This window comes from Dermacentor andersoni, unplaced genomic scaffold (genome assembly GCF_023375885.2).
Source record: "Dermacentor andersoni unplaced genomic scaffold, qqDerAnde1_hic_scaffold ctg00000844.1, whole genome shotgun sequence".
In the NCBI taxonomy this organism is placed as follows: domain Eukaryota; kingdom Metazoa; phylum Arthropoda; class Arachnida; order Ixodida; family Ixodidae; genus Dermacentor; species Dermacentor andersoni.
In genome coordinates this window covers 1-12,500 of record NW_027315520.1, presented here as the reverse complement: position 1 = coordinate 12,500, position 12,500 = coordinate 1, and the positions used below count along the sequence as shown (strand labels likewise).

The window sequence follows — 12,500 nt, the reverse complement described above, 5'->3', positions numbered from 1 at the left end:
ACAGACGAAGCCAAGGGAAGACCCAAGGCCGCAATGTGCGTTCAAAGAATCAGTGCTCAGTGTGTCCTGCAATTCACACCAAGTCTCGCAGCTGGCTGCGTTCTTCATCGACCCGAGAACCGAGTGATCCACCGCTTAGAGTCGTGAAAAATAGTTTGTTCAATTCAGTACAGTACAACCAGGGTTTTAGGCACGTGGCGTCTCCCTGTGTGTGGTTTCGAAGAGCGCCTTTCGGCGTGCGCTCCTCCAGTCTCGCTCTTTCGGCGGCCGCGTCTCAGCAGCTGAAAGCCTAATGGCACTCCACTCCTGCTACTCGCGCGTGTGTTTTGCGCCCACGCCTTCCTCGCTTGCCCTCGAGGCACCTTATGCCGTTTGCGCGCACTCGAAGCCGGTTTTACCTGCCAACCATCCACCGGACCCGTGTGTCTCGTGTGCACGTTCACATCGCTCCACTAAAAATTGCAAAGAGCGACAGAGCCATGATTAGGGCTAAGCCGCTGTGGAGTCTTTAACGGCTACACGGCCACGGGCAGGGCTTCACCCCCATCGACGTGCTTCGCTTCAGTCAGCAGTAGGTTCATAGAAGGGCCTCAAACACACACACACTTTCGCATCGGCAGATCGCCGCAGCATAACCGCTGTTGATCCAACAGCCTACTTGAGACGAAAGACAAGAGCCCGGCGCGCGTACTCGCGCAGCTCTCCAAAACCACTCGGCCAGTGCCAGGGACGGCTCCCTGCGCCGGCGCCACAACAAGTCTACTTGAGGCGGAAGACGAAGCCAGCAAGGGCCTGGCCGCAAGTGCGTTCGAAACCGGGACTACAGTCCCTCGTCTGTCCGTACTTCCTCTTTCGACGTGCGGCGCCTTCCCAAAGCGCACAAGTCCGCTAACCGCAGAACGCTTCCGACGTAGCAAAGCCGCGTTTCCTTCGGTACTTCGCAGCAACGCCGCCTTTCCCTCGGCGGCGGGCGAATAGCCTGCAGACGTCGTCGCATTAAACCGCGATCTCGACACCTCGCGCGTCACGAGCAGGAGCCGACCGGCAGCCTCCGGCCCTTTCGGACTCGGTGGCATTTGCCGCGGAGGACGGGAGAGCACTTTAGGCCACGGTTCCTTCCGTACTTGGCAGCCGCACCCTCATACCGACAGTTCCATGACCGACCGAGCGCCACACCGTTCCTTTAGTACTTGGGTGGCAACAAAGTCGGGTCGTTACTCCATACTCGCCGCAGGAAGCGACCGGCAGCCGCCAGCCTTTTCAGACTCGGCAGCGTTTGCCGCGGAGGACGGGAGAGCGCTCGCACCACGGTTCCGTGTGTGTACTAAGCGGCAGCGGCATTAGCTCTCGACCGTCAGTTCCTTGACCGACCGCACGCTTCGCCGTTCCCCTCGTACTGGGCAAAGCAGCAGGTCGGGTCGTCTTACTCCCATTCCGCGCAAGAGCGCCAAAGCGGACAGAAAGCCCACCCAGTGTGCGTTACGCCGTTTCTACCCGCGGGCGCGGCCAAGCCAACCGTCCAAGGTTGCAGCCGGCGTCCACTGGGCGCAACAAATTTGGCACGGGGCGCCCCTCAAAATTCAGGCAGTCCCCGGCATGTTCGGGTATAGCCGTCCCCGCGTCCAAGCGGGGCCAGCGGCGGAAAGCGTCGGGCGCAGCGAGCTGCTTCACCCACACGGGGTAGAAACAATGGCGCTCGCCACCCTTCACAATCCGGTAATGATCCTTCCGCAGGTTCACCTACGGAAACCTTGTTACGACTTTTACTTCCTCTAAATGATCAAGTTTGGTCATCTTTCCAACAGACCGGCGCAACCGAAAGGCCGCGCCGGACATCGGTCCGAAGACCTCACTAAATCATTCAATCGGTAGTAGCGACGGGCGGTGTGTACAAAGGGCAGGGACGTAATCAACGCGAGCTTATGACTCGCGCTTACTGGGAATTCCTCGTTCAAGGGGAACAATTGCAAGCCCCTATCCCAATCACGAAAGAAGTTCCACGGGTTACCCAGTCCTTTCAGACAGGGATAAAGACACGCTGCTTCCTTCAGTGTAGCGCGCGTGCGGCCCCGGACATCTAAGGGCATCACAGACCTGTTATTGCTCTGTTTCGTGCGGCTAGGAGCCGCTTGTCCCTCTAAGAAGGTTGTAAGGTGCTGGGAACCCCGCACCTATTTAATAGGCTAGAGTCTCGTTCGTTATCGGAATTAACCAGACAAATCGCTCCACCAACTAAGAACGGCCATGCACCACCATCCACCGAATCAAGAAAGAGCTCTCAATCTGTCAATCCTCCCAGTGTCCGGGCCGGGTAAGTTTTCCCGTGTTGAGTCAAATTAAGCCGCAGGCTCCACTCCTGGTGGTGCCCTTCCGTCAATTCCTTTAAGTTTCAGCTTTGCAACCATACTTCCCCCGGAACCCAAACACTTTGGTTTCCCGGAAGCTGCCCGCCGAGTCATTTGAGTAACTCAGGCGGATCGCTGGTTGGCATCGTTTATGGTCAGAACTAGGGCGGTATCTGATCGCCTTCGAACCTCTGACTTTCGTTCTTGATCAAAGAAAACATTCTTGGCAAATGCTTTCGCAGTAGTTCGTCTTGCGACGGTCCAAGAATTTCACCTCTAGCGCCGCAATACGAATGCCCCCGTCTGTCCCTCTTAATCATTACCTCGTATTCCAAAAACCAACAGAACAGAAACGAGGTCTTGTTCTATTATTCCATGCAAGTTTATTCAGGCGACTCGCCTGCGTTGAGCACTCTAATTTTTTCAAAGTAAAAGCACCGGCCTTCTCGAGGCACACAATGAAGTGCACCAAGAAAGGACCGGCATGATGTTCAGTCCGAGCCGTCGCATCGGGTAGATGCACTACTCGTCTGGAACTGAGATCCAACTACGAGCTTTTTAACCGCAGCAGCTTTAGTATACGCTATTGGAGCTGGAATTACCGCGGCTGCTGGCACCAGACTTGCCCTCCAATTGATCCTCGTTAAAGGATTTAGAGTGTACTCATTTCAATTACGGGGCCTCAAAAGAGTCCCGTATTGTTATTTTTCGTCACTACCTCCCCGTGCCGGGAGTGGGTAATTTGCGCGCCTGCTGCCTTCCTTGGATGTGGTAGCCGTTTCTCAGGCTCCCTCTCCGGAATCGAACCCTGATTCTCCGTTACCCGTAACAACCATGGTAAGCAAGTAACCTACCATCGAAAGTTGATAAGGCAGACACTTGAAAGAAACGTCGCCGGCTCGTGGCCATGCGATCAGCACAAAGTTATCCAGAGTCACCACACAATACGGGCCGAAACCCGATCGATCTTGGTCTAATAAAAGCACCCGTCGCCCAAAGGGCTTCAGGCTCACTGCATGTATTAGCTCTAGAATTGCCACAGTTATCCAAGTAGGAAGAAACGATCTAAGGAACCATAACTGATTTAATGAGCCATTCGCGGTTTCGCCTTATTTCGGCATGTACTTAGACATGCATGGCTTAATCTTTGAGACAAGCATATGATTACTGGCAGGATCAACCAGGTAATCGTTCAACTGCGCGTCCAGCCTTTCAAGCAGGCCGGACGCCGTTTTTGCGATGCCGAGGCCACCTTCAGGCGCCCCAACACGCTTCGTTCTCGCAAAGGGTAGCACTTTGCACAGTCCGAGACGACGGCGTTCGAGCTCGCTACGGCGCCCTCCCCGCAGGGCCGGGTATCGCCACGCGGCAAGAAGCACGCAACATTCTCGATAGACCGGTTGTGTCGACTCGATCGCGGCTTGCGGTTTCTCTCGAGCCCGCAGCACTGGTGGACCGACCGACACTTGCAACGTAGCCGAGACGGCAAAGCCGCTAGGCGACGGGTCACGCCCGCGCCTTCGGCGCTTTCGTATTTGATTCGTCCGAGGACGATGCGGAACACACTTCGATATCGTGGAAAAAGCGTCGTCCGACAACCAGCCCCTAACGCATCAAGCGGATGAGGCTGCAGACGTCAGCTGTGGGATCCACGGGAGCGATACCGGGGACACGCTTGACGGGCACGAAGCCCGCCGCATATCAAACACCCAGGTCGCTTTGGGGGCGACTGCTCTCTGGGACCCCCATATAATAGCAGCGATAAGTACCCAGACCTCCATGGGGCCGTACTCGTGCCACTTTCGACGAGCGTTTGGCGAAAATCGTGCCGCCTCGTAACGCCGCGAGCAAGATTGAAAGCTTACGTCGGCAGCACAATGCCGAAGTCGTGAAAGCGCAGCGCGTCTACCGAATGCGCGAACGGCAATTTCTCGCTAATGGCCAGTACGGTTTCCTGCACAATTGCCTTTCTGTCGCCCTACGGGGCCCCCGGCCGATCGATTCGAGGCACGCTAGCACGGCCCCTTCGCCATTTCCGAGCACGAGTGCGAACAGTGCGGGCGGCGTGCTCGACGCCCCGGCTGACGTCGTTTCGGACTTTGTCTCTTCGCGTGCTCGCGGCAACGCCGCGGCCAACGACGACGTCTGCGCGGTTCTTTGCCGGTTCCCGGCGTGCTATAGTGCAGCCCTCTGCAGGGTGACACCGGCTCCGTCGTGGCCGTGCGGCGGCTTGTACGCAAAAGTTGCGTCAAAGGCGTCGCGCTCGCGCCGCCCCGGCACACGCGGTTTCGGACTTTGTCTCTTCCAGCGCTCGCGTAGTCGTGGGCACGATTGTCGACGTCGGAACGGTGCGCGGACTACGCCACGAGCACGCGCAAGCCGAAAATCGCACTACGGTACAATGTCGGCCGGGGCCGTACGGCCCCTTACAGTAGCAGCGATAAGTGCCCAGACCTCCATGGGGCCGTACTCGTGCGACGCGGCCGCGTACTGCGCCGAGCCGAGCGCCAATATTTGGCTTTTGCAGGGCGGATTCGAGCTCTGGCGATCGCCGCGGTACCGCCGCTCACCGATTCAAGGCACGCTAGCGCGGCCCCTTCGCCATTTCCGAGCACGCGTGCGAACAGTGCGGGCGGCGTGCTCGACGCCCCGGCTGACGTCGTTTCGGACTTTGTCTCTTCGCGTGCTCGCGGCAACGCCGCGGCCAACGACGACGTCTGCGCGGTTCTTTGCCGGTTCCCGGCGTGCTATAGTGCAGCCCTCTGCAGGGTGACACCGGCTCCGTCGTGGCCGTGCGGCGGCTTGTACGCAAAAGTTGCGTCAAAGGCGTCGCGCTCGCGCCGCCCCGGCACACGCGGTTTCGGACTTTGTCTCTTCCAGCGCTCGCAACCATGTCGGGGCCGACGCCGACGACTGCGTGGTGTTTCAACGATTGCCGGCGTGACACAATGCAGCTGCGTGCGGGATGCCAGCGATTCCGTCGTGTCCGTGCGGCGGCTTGTACGCAAAAGTTGCGTCAAAGGCGTCGCGCTCGCGCCGCCCCGGCACACGCGGTTTCGGACTTTGTCTCTTCCAGCGCTCGCGTAGTCGTGGGCACGATTGTCGACGTCGGAACGGTGCGCGGACTACGCCACGAGCACGCGCAAGCCGAAAATCGCACTACGGTACAATGTCGGCCGGGGCCGTACGGCCCCTTACAGTAGCAGCGATAAGTGCCCAGACCTCCATGGGGCCGTACTCGTGCGACGCGGCGGCGTACTGCGCCGAGCCGAGCGCCAATATTTGGCTTTTGCAGGGCGGATTCGAGCTCTGGCGATCGCCGCGGTACCGCCGCTCACCGATTCAAGGCACGCTAGCGCGGCCCCTTCGCCATTTCCGAGCACGCGTGCGAACAGTGCGGGCGGCGTGCTCGACGCCCCGGCTGACGTCGTTTCGGACTTTGTCTCTTCGCGTGCTCGCGGCAACGCCGCGGCCAACGACGACGTCTGCGCGGTTCTTTGCCGGTTCCCGGCGTGCTATAGTGCAGCCCTCTGCAGGGTGACACCGGCTCCGTCGTGGCCGTGCGGCGGCTTGTACGCAAAAGTTGCGTCAAAGGCGTCGCGCTCGCGCCGCCCCGGCACACGCGGTTTCGGACTTTGTCTCTTCCAGCGCTCGCGTAGTCGTGGGCACGATTGTCGACTTCGGAACGGTGCGCGGACACCGCCACGAGCACGCGCAAGACGAAAATCGCACTACGGTACAATGTCGGCCGGGGCCGTACGGCCCCTTACAGTAGCAGCGATAAGTGCCCAGACCTCCATGGGGCCGTACTCGTGCGACGCGGCGGCGTACTGCGCCGAGCCGAGCGCCTATATTTGGCTTTTGCAGGGCGGATTCGAGCTCTGGCGATTGCCGCGGTACCGCCGCTCACCGATTCAAGGCACGCTAGCGCGGCCCCTTCGCCATTTCCGAGCACGCGTGCGAACAGTGCGGGCGGCGTGCTCGACGCCCCGGCTGACGTCGTTTCGGACTTTGTCTCTTCGCGTGCTCGCGGCAACGCCGCGGCCAACGACGACGTCTGCGCGGTTCTTTGCCGGTTCCCGGCGTGCTATAGTGCAGCCCTCTGCAGGGTGACACCGGCTCCGTCGTGTCCGTGCGGCGGCTTGTACGCAAAAGTTGCGTCAAAGGCGTCGCGCTCGCGCCGCCCCGGCACACGCGGTTTCGGACTTTGTCTCTTCCAGCGCTCGCAACCATGTCGGGGCCGACGCCGACGACTGCGTGGTGTTTCAACGATTGCCGGCGTGACACAATGCAGCTGCGTGCGGGATGCCAGCGATTCCGTCGTGGCGGTGCGGCGGCTTGTACGCAAAAGTTGCGTCAAAGGCGTCGCGCTCGCACCGCCCCGGCACACGTGGTTTCGGACTTTGTCTCTTCGAGCGCTCGCAGCGATGTCGAGGCGATCGCTTACGTCTGCACGGTTTCCGGTGTGCTACAATGCAGCAGTCTGCCGCACTACACCTCTTGGTTGCCGAGGCCAGCACGGCAATTTACTGAAGCGAGCGCATTGCGCCCAGGCGGCAGCGGACTTTGTGCTTTCGGGAGTGCTCTTGCTGTAAAATTTGAACGGCTGCAGCTGCGCGAAGCAAGTGTACCTATTTTCACTCTCTCTCTGTCTGCCTTTGAGGCGACTGTAATTTCACTTTAAACGCAACTGGAGGCGGGAGCAACCTGATGAGAGTAGGTGGACTTCGGTACATGTTGTAATTTAGAAATTGCTTTCAAGCTTTGAGGACATACACCTTCGCGCCATCTGCTTTCCCCGTCTCTTTGGCACTTTATAGTATGTGCTGCATGCTCTGCATTCCAAAGAAACACGCCTGTGTCTCTCCCTCTCTCACGTTCTTCTTCTTTTTGTAGCTGCTGTTGTAGAAGATGCTATGCTCTTTAATCGCTGTAACATAGAGTGCTTGCACAAGCCAACAACTGTTGCGCGTTTTTTTTTTTTTTTTTTCTCTTCCCAAGACGTTTCTGCCATTATTCACTAACTCTCGTTCTTAGTATGCAATGGAGCGTTAGCTCGCGCCATCTACCTTTCTTTCTGTATTGCAAAGTCCGCAGGTTTTCCTAGTTCCGTACACAGATGGCGCTAATGCGTTTTGGCGCCAGGTTCGAACGACCTCGCTGTACTCGTGTTTCCCATTTGAATGTTTCAAAGGGGTTTGCGACAGGGGGTGGTTCTTGTGCAAGGCTGAGCTTTCCAGCTGCGTTTAAGCTATGCTAGCATGTGTGCGTATATATATATATATATATATAAATACACAAACACACACACACACACACACACACACACATGCATATATACATACACACACACGGTAATGGTAAAGATGATGAGGTAGCACTTTTTTTTTTTTTTTTACAATGCCTGTGTTTCAGATGGCGATCTTTCTCCCCTCTATGTTTCCGGTGGGAAGGAGTGTGCAGCGTTTTCTATATTTATTTTGTCATTCACTTCTATGTTGCTCGTCTTCGTACATGGGGCATGCTACCTAATTCTACCGGTCGAATCGACACGTTGCGATCCGTCCCGGCCTGTGCCGTATCAAAATTTTCAGTGGGCCTTGCGGTAAATAAAAAGAAATGAAGGAAATGCGCGTAGTATATTACAATTGCACACGGGCTTGAAACGAAGCCCTCAAGGAAGGTCACCTTGAGCGGTCGCATTCAGACGGAAGTAAGCATTCCCCTGGCGCGTTTTTTTCCGCTCGCCTGTTCCGTTTTCTACGAGGTTGCCTTGGTTGGTTTCGCGTTACAAGCAAGCTTGCACTCGGGTCTCGTTTCTACGCGACAGCGTTTCGTTAACAGCGAAAGACTGAGGCGTTGCGAGTTCATCCGTGAGATAGGGAGCGTTGAGTCTGTACACAGGCTGAATTTTATAATATTGCCCACGCTGTTGCTGAGGTTACCCATGTCGGCAGGGCGCCCACAAGGCAGTAGTACAATGAAGTGAAGTGAAGGACATCGCTTCTCGGCCTTTTGGCTAAGATCAAAGTGTAGTATCTGTTCTTATCAGCTTAATATCTGATACGGGTTCTATATGGACCCACGATATTAAACCTATTTTTGGAAGTTGGCGGAGTGCTTGAAGCCTGCTTCACCTCCGCCGCAGGTCGGCCCGGTATTGCACTACCTCCGGGATCGGCCCCGCTCACTTAGGTGAGACTTCATTCAATCAAAATGAAGAGCACAAGCTCAACGCGAGCAGTGACTTGACACGCACCATTCCTATACTACACGCAACGATGCCGGTTCGCGGACCACGAGAGTAATTAAACTGCCACTCCATCTGTGTGTAGCGTCGCACTTGTTGCGTCGCAAATGGGACAGCCGCTCCAGCAAATTTCTAGTTATGGGCTTCGAGAAAAATTAATGAAAGCAAAAGAAAGAACCAGAATTCCTATTTGTCCGATGTCTCTGAATGATTGTCTCCTGTAAAGAGCCACTTGGGGGGATGGGGGGTAGGATTAGCCGTGGGGTTCGCAATCAATATGAATCCCACTCAAAGCCAACACTGGATTTTGGAGTTCACTATCGCTTGGATCCGTAAACCACCGCGGCCACGCAAGCTCGCCCTGCCGCCGAAATCCGCTGCCCAAGTGGAAGAAAGATTCCCTATGAAAGAAAAATAGAGTGCCCGATTTCTGGCAACTACTGTGCAGCCTTTGTGTACACATTTTCGCAGCAGTGGGACCGAGCGCCTCGAAAACAAACTTGTCGTATGCCCAAATGTGGCGAAATATATTCAAGGGTTAAAAGGTGCCTCATCTTTCTAACCTGTATGTTACGAAGACCTGTTGCTACCTTTTCATCATGAACATCATCATCATCATCATCCTGGCTACGCCCACTGCAGGGCAAAGGCATCTGCCATGATCCTCCAAGTACCCCGGTCAGGTGCCGATTGTCGCCATGTAGTCCCTAATCTAATCTGCCCTCCTAACTTTCTGCCACCCCCTGCTACGCTTCCCTCCTCTTGGAATTCAGTCTGTAACCCTTAATGGCCACCGGTTATCTTCCCCCCAGATTGCATGCCCTGCGCATGCCCATTTGTTTTTCCTGGTTTAAACTTTGGTGTCATTAACGAGCGTTTCTTCTCGCACACCCCAATCTGCTCTATTCCGATCCCCCCGTGACGCCACACCCATCATCCTTCTTTCCAGAGCCCGTTGCGTCGCCCTCAGTTACCCTTCGGTAATCCTCAAAGCTTTTTGTTGGGGCACTCGTGGCATCTTTCTCGTTTAATGAAGTCAAATTTTTTTCAGTTTTGGGGGAAAACTCAATGAGCTAGGCGCGATTGTGTCCCTGGCGCCGCTCTCAACAAGATGGCGGCGCCCATGCTTTTTGCCTGCAGGTTCGGCCCTACGCAGAACACGCCTGCCGGGCAGTGTAGCCACGTTGAAGGGGCAAAGCGTAGTGCAGTGAAGCGCTTGCTCGGGCGAAAAACGCAAATATGAGCCAAACAGGAATTTCCATTATTGGAAATTCCAGTTCAGTTTGCGCATTGCGTTCGCCTAAGGTAAAGAACACAAATGCGAGTGCCACAGCAGTCAAGTCAAAGCTTAGGATTGCGTATCATTTTTTTTTTTTTTTTTCTTTTCGTGCCTTTTACTCCTGGCCTGCGTGGCCCTAGCGCGCATGCACACGAAAGTAATGAAATGCTGAAAACACGAAATAATGCGGTGCGGCTGTATCATATCTATTTTGTGCGCTTTGTTCTTTGTGGACTACAGCGGTGTGCGTCATGAGAAAGTTTCGGTGCCCTTCTTGGGTGACCAGTGAAGCTATATTTAAAACCACATTGATTTGTACGGTTATTGCTACAAACTGCGTGTGGGTGTTTTTCTTTTTCGCTGCCAACGATGGGTTATCGCAACCGCGATCGGTTCTGCTGCTACGCTAGACGCGTGCTTGCCAACGGTTGGCTCTATACGCGACCCGCGACGCGTGGTCGGCACATTCAAGCAGTCAATTGCAAACCGTTCCAAGAAAAAGGATGTACTCCACTTGCCACCTAGTTCGACGATTGTACTTTCTGACCCTCGAGGAAGCGCCGCCTTCCCACGTTTTCTATAATACGATAAGATTCAGAGCGACCGCGACCACTTGTCTTTGTCAATATCTCGGAAACGCTTTCTTTGTTTTCTTTTTTTTTTTTTAAATCCAGATACTCAGACGCGCCCGTGTTCACGCGCACTTGTTCTCTCCGATAAGCAGGGAAGCTCGGTTGGGGTGGTGTCGGGCCTTGCGCATGCGCTGCTGAGCTCGTCGCTTCGCCGGCCGGTCGATGCTGGCGCGGTACTGGTAATGAACTTCGACGTGCATGGTGAAACGTCACTTTGTATTGCCACTGTAGACTAGCAATGCAATGTGTTTGCGAGCGATTGGATAAATGAGAAAGCGTGCACTGTCTACAGTTCATGCCCCTCTAGAGTAGTGGAAATGTTGCTCCAAGTGTTAGGTTTGTAATTTGCGCCTACGAACATGAACTAAACAAAGAAAATGGTCTGCAGCCGCCTTCGCTTCATAAAATTCCCGTACGAAGAAATTTCCGTGCGCGAATGAGAGAGCAAAAGAGAGAAACCATGTTAAGAAGAATGGCTGCCTTTTACGTGATCTCGCGCATGAAACCAGACGATAGATTAATTTTAGCCGTTCATTTTGATTTGCCGAATGTAAACCGGAACACTTTCTCCACGCGGTCTTCAGATTTGAATGGCAATCAATCACATCCTTTCTTTTTTTTTTTTTTTTCTGTTTCTTTCTATCTGGAACCGAAAGAATTCAGAACGCCATTTCAATCTTAGATTCGATTAGATATCGCGACTGGTATGCTGAAATATCACGCCTTATCTGGTGTTAACCTTCTTGATCACGGCAATAAAAAATCGCCAGTTCCCGAACTTTAATCGCGCCGAAGATGAACCGATATGCTGGATTCTTATTGTCATGATTTTATAGAAAGCGCTGGTTCTATGGCTAGCTTTGAGGAAAAGAAAAACATCGTTCAGGAATGTATAACTCTAAACAACTAAAAAAAAAAATCTGCCGGCAATTGGTACTACAACGAGAGTACTGAGAATACTGGAAAAGATGAAATCCAATCATGCTGAACTGAACTGAGATTATTTCATCAAGACATGCCCCGAAAAACGTGGCCACTTTCAATGATAATTTCAAATGTGATTTCTTTCTTTTTTTTTTTTCTTTTTTTTTTTTTTTACGACGGATAATAATTATCTTTCCAATGGCGGATGTGAAAATTTCAGAGCACGTCATTTTCGAAATCCCAAGGCCCCGGACGCATTCTCTCTTCTTTAAGTATTTTGGTGGTGCACACGGAGGAAAATTTCGCGCACGTAATTTATAAACTAGTAGTTGATTTTCTAGAAGAACACAAAGTGCTGACAAACGGCCAACCAGGACACAATTAAATTGGTATTACGCACGGTTTCGAAGCCGCGGTAACAAAAGGGTAACAAAGGGACGTTCATTTCGTGGTGTCGATTTCACGTCTCTCACAATAAAAAAAAAAAAAATAATAATAATAAAAACTACTGCATAAAATAGGTTTTCCCAAACTGGATGGTTTCGATCAGCTTTTGAACAGCCCTTCCTTAAATTGAGTTGGCGTTGATTGAGCAGGTGCGGGCCTCTGCTGTTTTGGATTTTTGTAAATGGCATCAGTACTGGACAGTCCGTTCACTTGAGGATCAAAGGAGAAACCCCCCAAAAAAATATCATATCGTGGTGAGAGACGTGGCAGATGAGTACAATTATCGGCAGAAAAAAAAAAAGGAAAACCGCCTCGTACTCAGAAGCCGCTCCTCTCACGTGTGAAGCTTCAAACAAATTGTTTTTCTTGAGACGCTCTATAAAGTTATACACAGCTCCTTAAATGCAGCACCCGCACACAAAGCCAAACGTTCCAAGCTGGAAAGAAAGCATGAAATTCGCGGTGCCCGTTTCCTGTGAAACAACGGGCAACAATACGCCAAGTCCGCTACCACGTCAGCCGGGGCGGCCACACCCCGCCCGCGCTTAAGCCACATATGGCGACTGAAAATGCTCGCCGCTCAAGCTGCGCGCGGCAAAGTCCGCAACCACGTCAGCCGGGGC

The 12,500-nt window shown here is 53.8% G+C and overlaps 3 non-coding genes across 3 annotated transcripts in view; 1 reads left to right on the top strand and 2 right to left on the bottom strand.

The window, feature by feature from the left end:
* Positions 1-143, bottom strand: part of LOC140215133 (5.8S ribosomal RNA) — a 153-nt gene extending 10 nt beyond the window's left edge. The window contains exon 1 of the ribosomal RNA XR_011892052.1: positions 1-143. This exon is cut by the window's left edge and continues 10 nt beyond it. This is a non-coding gene — a ribosomal RNA (5.8S ribosomal RNA).
* A 1,574-nt stretch (positions 144-1,717) lies between these two features.
* On the bottom strand, positions 1,718-3,532 carry LOC140215135 (small subunit ribosomal RNA). The gene has a single exon (XR_011892054.1). It is a non-coding gene; the product is annotated as a small subunit ribosomal RNA (ribosomal RNA).
* A 4,812-nt stretch (positions 3,533-8,344) lies between these two features.
* LOC140215134 (U2 spliceosomal RNA) lies at positions 8,345-8,536 on the top strand. Its single transcript, XR_011892053.1, has one exon. It is a non-coding gene; the product is annotated as a U2 spliceosomal RNA (small nuclear RNA).
* Positions 8,537-12,500: the final 3,964 nt, after the last annotated feature.